Consider the following 6,000-nt stretch of genomic DNA (forward strand, 5'->3'; position numbering starts at 1 on the left):
ACAGGTCTACCTGGGCCTGCCCGAACTGCACCCAAATGAGCTGGACTGCGCGGGGGTGGAGTCGCCACACTCCGTGAGGCGTCGACTGACGAGAGAGCGCATCGGCTGTCTGGTTCAGGTCGCCTGGGATATACGTGGCACGCAGGGAGCGGGTCACCTGCTGACTCCACCGGAGGAGGCGTCGGGCGAGTCGTGTTAACTGCAGTGAGCGAACGCCACCCTGACGATTGATATACGCTACTGCAGTAGTGCTGTCCAACCGGACCAGCACGTGCTTGCCCTGCACGAGAGGTTGTAGCCTCTTCAGTGCGAGTAGCACGGTCCACAACTCTAGGCAATTGATATGCCAGCGCAGGCGGGGGCCCGTCCAAAGCACCGACACTGCGTGCACGTTGCAAACTGCACCCCAACCCTGCAGGGAGGCGTCCGTTGTCACCACGACATGCCTCGTAACCTGCCCCAGGGGGACCCCTGATAGAAGGAAGGTCATGGAAGGCCAAGGGGCTAGGGTGCGTTGACAGAGAGGCGTAATCACCATCCGCCTGCTGCCGGTGTGCCACGCTCTCCAGGGAACTCGACTCTGAAGCCAGTGTTGGAACGGTCTAATGTGCATCAACCCGAGGGGTATCACCGCCGCCGAGGATGCCATGTGTCCCAGGAGCCTCTGAAATTGTTTCAGGGGAACCGCTGACTGCTTGAAATGTTCCAGGCAGTTCAACACCGACTGGGCGCGTTCTGTGGAAAGTCGCGCTGTCATGGTGACAGAGTTGAGTTCCATACCAAGATAGAGGATGCTCTGCACAGGGGAGAGCTTGCTCTTCTCTCGGTTGACCTGTAGCCCCAGTCGATCTAGGTGCCGGAGCACCAGGTCCCTGTGTGTACACAACAGATCTCGCGAGTGTGCCAAGATAAGCCAGTCGTCGAGATAGTTGAGTACCCGCACACCTCTCTCCCTGAGGGGCGGCTTCCACGATCTTCGTGAAGACTCGTGGGGACAGGGACAGACCGAAGGGGAGGACTCTGTACTGATATGCCTGACCCTCGAAAGCGAACCGTAGGAACGGGCGATGACGAGGGAGAATCGAGACATGAAAGTAAGCGTCCTTTAGGTCGATTGCCATGACCCAATCGTCAGGATCTGACAGATGTTAGGATGAGCTTCTGCGTGAGCATCCTGAATGGCAGCTTGTGCAGGTGCCTGTTCAGGGTACGCAGATCTAGGATGGGGCGCATCCCCCCGCCTTTTTTGGGGATGATGAAGTAGGGGCTGTAAAACCCCTTGGACAACTCGGCTAGAGGGACGGACTCGATCGCACCCTTAGCCAGAAGGGTGGCGACCTCGCCCCGTAGTACGGGAGCATCCCGGCCTCTGACTGAGGTGGCGAGAATGCCCTGAAACTTGGGCGGGTTTCTGGCGAATTGGATCGCGTAGCCGAGACGGATCGTTCTCCTCAGCCACCGTGACAGTGTGGGAAGCTCGAGCCAAGCTCCCAGGGACCGCGACAGGGGGACTAAGGGTTCGATCTGCTTCATCAACCCCCCGGGGGGTGGTTCGATGGCTGGCAGTGCGGGTCTCTAGCCGGGGGCGGACCCCCGGGAAGAAGACTGGCTCTGCTGGTTTGCCTGCCTGGCGATGCAGCTCCACGCACCGTCGATTTGAGAGTGCTGAGGGCTGCAATGTACATTCGATGTTGCGCCTCGCCAAGACGCAACGTCGAGTTGCCGAACACCATCTGACAGAGGGTGAGAGCAGCTGTGAAAAACACCCAGGGAGATTGGAAACTCTTTTTGTGAGAAAGTGGGTGCTAGGCCCCCCGTAGGGTTGGGACGGGGCAGGAACCGTCCCGGATCGACCGTCCAGTGATAGTATGGCTGGGATCGGGCCCGATGGTGTCAACCTCCCTGGGGTCTTCCCGTCAGGGTCGCTTCTTCCTCGAAGGTTGCTGACGGGGTGGTGGTCTCCTCTTCGATGTCCTCTTCCGGGGTGCCACCTGGGTAGGGAGCACCGGGACCGGAGCTGGCTTCGAAGAGGGCCGGGGCTGCTGGGGAGCAGAGGCCGCACAGGATCTCGAAGGCCTGTTGGCGGCCGAGTCACGGCGGGGTAGGATATGGCTGATCGCCTCCGTCTGCTTCTTCACTGCCGAGAACTGCTGTGCGAAGTCCTCGACAGTGTCACCAAACAGCCCACCCTGCGCAATGGCCGAGTCAAGAATGCGGACTTTCTCGGCGTCGCTCATATGCGCAAGGTTAAGCCAGAGGTGCCTCTCCTGGACCACAAGAGTGGACATAGCCCGACCCAGGGCCCGCGCGGTCACCTTGGTCGCCCGTAGAGCGAGGTCGGTGGCTGTGCGGAGTTCCTGCGTTAACCCTGGGTCAGTCTTATCCTCGTGGATCTCTTTCAACGCCTTGGCCTGGTGAACCTGCAGGATGGCCATGGCGTGGAGAGAGGAGGCAGCTTGGCCCGCAGCAGCGTAGGCCTTCGACACCAGTGATGCCGAAGTCCTACACGTCTTGGACGGGAGTTTCGGTCGACCTCTCCAGGTGGACGCCGCCTGCGGGCACAGGTGCACCGCGACTGCGCGTTCCACCTGGGGCACGTCGACGTAACCCTTAGCTGCCCCACCATCGAGGGAAGAGAGAGCGACGGAACTGGTTTGACGTGTACGTGCCGAAAAAGGGGCGTTCCACGTCTTCGTCAGTTCCTCATGCACTTCCGGGAAGAATGGAACCGGGGTTGGGCGCGGCTTGGAGTCGCGCTCAGAGCCCAAGAACCATGTATCCAGCCGCGAGCGCTGGGGGAGAGGCACCGGAGTGCACTCTAACCCAATGCTCACGGCGGCCCGGGAAAGCATGGCCGACATCTCGAAATCCGCCTCTTCCTGAGCTCGACCCCCCTTGGGGGGGAGCTGCAAGGAATCGTCGGGATCGGATGCTAGCAGTTCGCTCTCCGATGCTGCGATTGACATCTCATCTTCCTCACGCATCGTGTCCGAATACGTGAAGGACGATGCAGACGGTGTGGTACCGTCTGCTAGGGAACGGTGAGGCGAGCGAGATGGGGTGGCCTTAGCCATCCTCGTCACGGCCCGGGAAGCATGCGAGGTGGTGGCTGGTTCTCAGGAGAAGACAGGTTACCCGGATTTCCAGGGGCGGAGTCCGGCATGCAAATTTCATTCGCCAATTTTCATTGGCCTTTTCTAAGTAGTCGGAAGCGATTGGTTCTCAGGGACGAACCCCATCTGTCGGTTCGACACAACGTCGAGAGACCAACAGAAAGGGAACTTTATTCACCTTTAGGGATTTCACAGTACAGAACTGAATTTAGAGTATATAGCCTCTATATGTTTACATCTACCCGTTCTCATCAATCTGCGTATAAATAACACGCTGTTGCAATGTGTAATAAGTTCGCCAAACTTCAATTGTGCATGCATATGATATGGCAATGTTTGAGTGCACCTCAGTGGAGAGCAGGCATTTTGAAATGTACATGAAGAGGAAACACTGAAATAATTAAAATAATACTGTTATGTTTAGGGTTTTGGTTAGGGTAGAGGTTATAGTATGCATGCACGCTAACATTAGGTTTAGTATGTTGTATTACATGATATTCCAACAGCACGTTATTTATATGCAATTGATGAGAATGGGTTGGTTTTTATTTACTGCATATTACATTTTTACTTTTTTGAACAAATGTTAGCAAAGTTTGCTGTGCCAATTTTTCTTTTTGTTCATGCTGGTCTATTATTGTGCTATAAATCTCTGATAAATTCAGGCTGTAAAAACATATTTTTACTCTTCCTGGTGAAGTATACTCATCTAGTTTAGCTAGCAAAATTTACATTTTTAATATCTCAGTTTTAATATCTGGCTATATGCAAGACTGCTACTTTGCACCAAACCAAGCACCAACTTTGCAACAAAGTTGTAAAACCACACTGTTTAAAATTAAAAGATACTTGAAGCACTCTTTGGCACCATTAGGCAGAACCCTTTGAAGATCTATAAAATTGTCCTATGTACTCACAGAACTACTCAAGAAATCATAAGGTGTGTTAAAAGATCACAATCAAACAGTTCATAAATAGCAAGTCAATTAGTCATCCCTTATTGCATTGTCCTTCTCCTCTTGTGCTGTCTTTCAATAAACTTCTTTGCAGCCAATCTTTTCCAAATTGTTTTTGATAGAAATTTGTAAACAGATAGCAGGGGTGAATTTGTGAATATAAAGGTAGAAACTTTCCACGAGAAATAAAGATATAGGTTACACAGTAATGGTATGATGTACAACAAAAGCTTTGCTTTAACAACTTTGACAACTAGCAGGGGCAAATAAATAACTTAATAAATATGAAAATAAATTATATAAAATGTGTTCCCATGTTGGTTTCTATGATTCTGATATAGATTTATTAGACTATCTGATTAATTATTTCAAATGGCAACAATTCTGTTAATCCTACAGATGTAGTGTGTAGCTTCTCATTTCGCAAACAACCATCCCGTGGTTGTGGAAAATGGGAAAATGATTCACTCCATCAAGAGTCTATAATGCTGTCATCCAAAATAAAACCTCGGTCCATCAAAATTAGAATACACATTTTTTGTCTAGACCGTGTATCCCATATGTAATAATAATTATTACCACAACGACGTTTTTAATTTAAGTGTCAGTGCCCTCTTTGTTTCTGCTTTTACAAAAGTACAAAGTATAACATTGATATTCAAAGACAGCCCTTATATCAATGAAGCTTTACAAGCCAATAGACAACATTATTCTTACATATTTAGGCCTAATCAAAACTTGCTAAGGAACTTTTATTACCCGTTTCCGCAGTTTGGACAAGAATAGAAAATAATGCCAAAACCAACAATCCCAATCAAAATCCCAATTCTAATCAAAGCTATATACTGTATAGAGAGAGAGAGAGAGAGAGAAAAATATCCGTCACACATATACATTCAAACTCATGACCGCAGTGTCTGGTGAACAAAAGTGAATTAGAATGCACAGACAAAACAGAGTAGCTACAAAATGATTTTGTCCTATTTGCAATCTGTTTATTCTGGAGTTCACAGCTGCAGCGGGTTACATCATAGTCAAGTTACGCAATCCATTACATAACTTTTTATTACATAACCACCACAACAACACTGCACAGACCTTTAAAACGAAGGCGCAGACAAGCAAGACTACTGTTTGGATTAAGAGGACTAGACATTTTGGAATATAGATATTTTCTTAAGTGGACACTTGCATGGTAGGACAACATTTTTTCTGGTCATTCACTTTTATAAATAAAAAAGCTAGACCAGGGACCCGTTTCAATAAGGAGGTTCAACCAACTCTAGGTTAAACCTTGAACTCAGAGTTGGATTTCTTAGAAATTAGAAACTTTGAGTTTTTGGTTTCAGAACAGCTGGGTAGGCTTACCCTGGGTTAATGTAGAGTTTTTTTTGTCTTTTTTATTCAATCAAAAATTCTGTGTTTAAGAGTAAAACTATTTATTTTGTAATTAAAAAATAAAAGATCGCAAAAAAACTCCAAAATTGATAAAATTATTTGCATTGCGTGCAAATCTTTGAAATTTTTAATTTTTCTTTGCTCACTTCAAAAACTTTTCATCACGAAACCACAAATGTTGTTACAAATGTCTTTTTTTGCGGGTCAAAAAGTTTTGCTTGCGAGTTGAAAAGTTTTGCTTGCGAATAAATCTGTATCTCAGTGGGCGGTCTCCACACACACCAGGATGAAAGACCTCTCTATTGGTCACTTTCAATCGAAGTGCCACGCCCACTACCCTGCCCCGTCGTGGCCGCCAGAGCAGACAGTCAGAGCCACAAGAACAGGGTAGCGGTATAAAGAGCAACACGTCATTTGCAAGGTACTTTGGCTCTTTTTAATACCTTATTTAATGTTATAAATCCTCTACGTTCATAAATGTGGATAGCTCGTGTGTAACCATTCATGTTTTAATCTAATTATGTAACGTTAGC

Source organism: Triplophysa rosa, linkage group LG8 (assembly GCF_024868665.1).
Source record: "Triplophysa rosa linkage group LG8, Trosa_1v2, whole genome shotgun sequence".
In the NCBI taxonomy this organism is placed as follows: Eukaryota; Metazoa; Chordata; class Actinopteri; order Cypriniformes; family Nemacheilidae; genus Triplophysa; species Triplophysa rosa.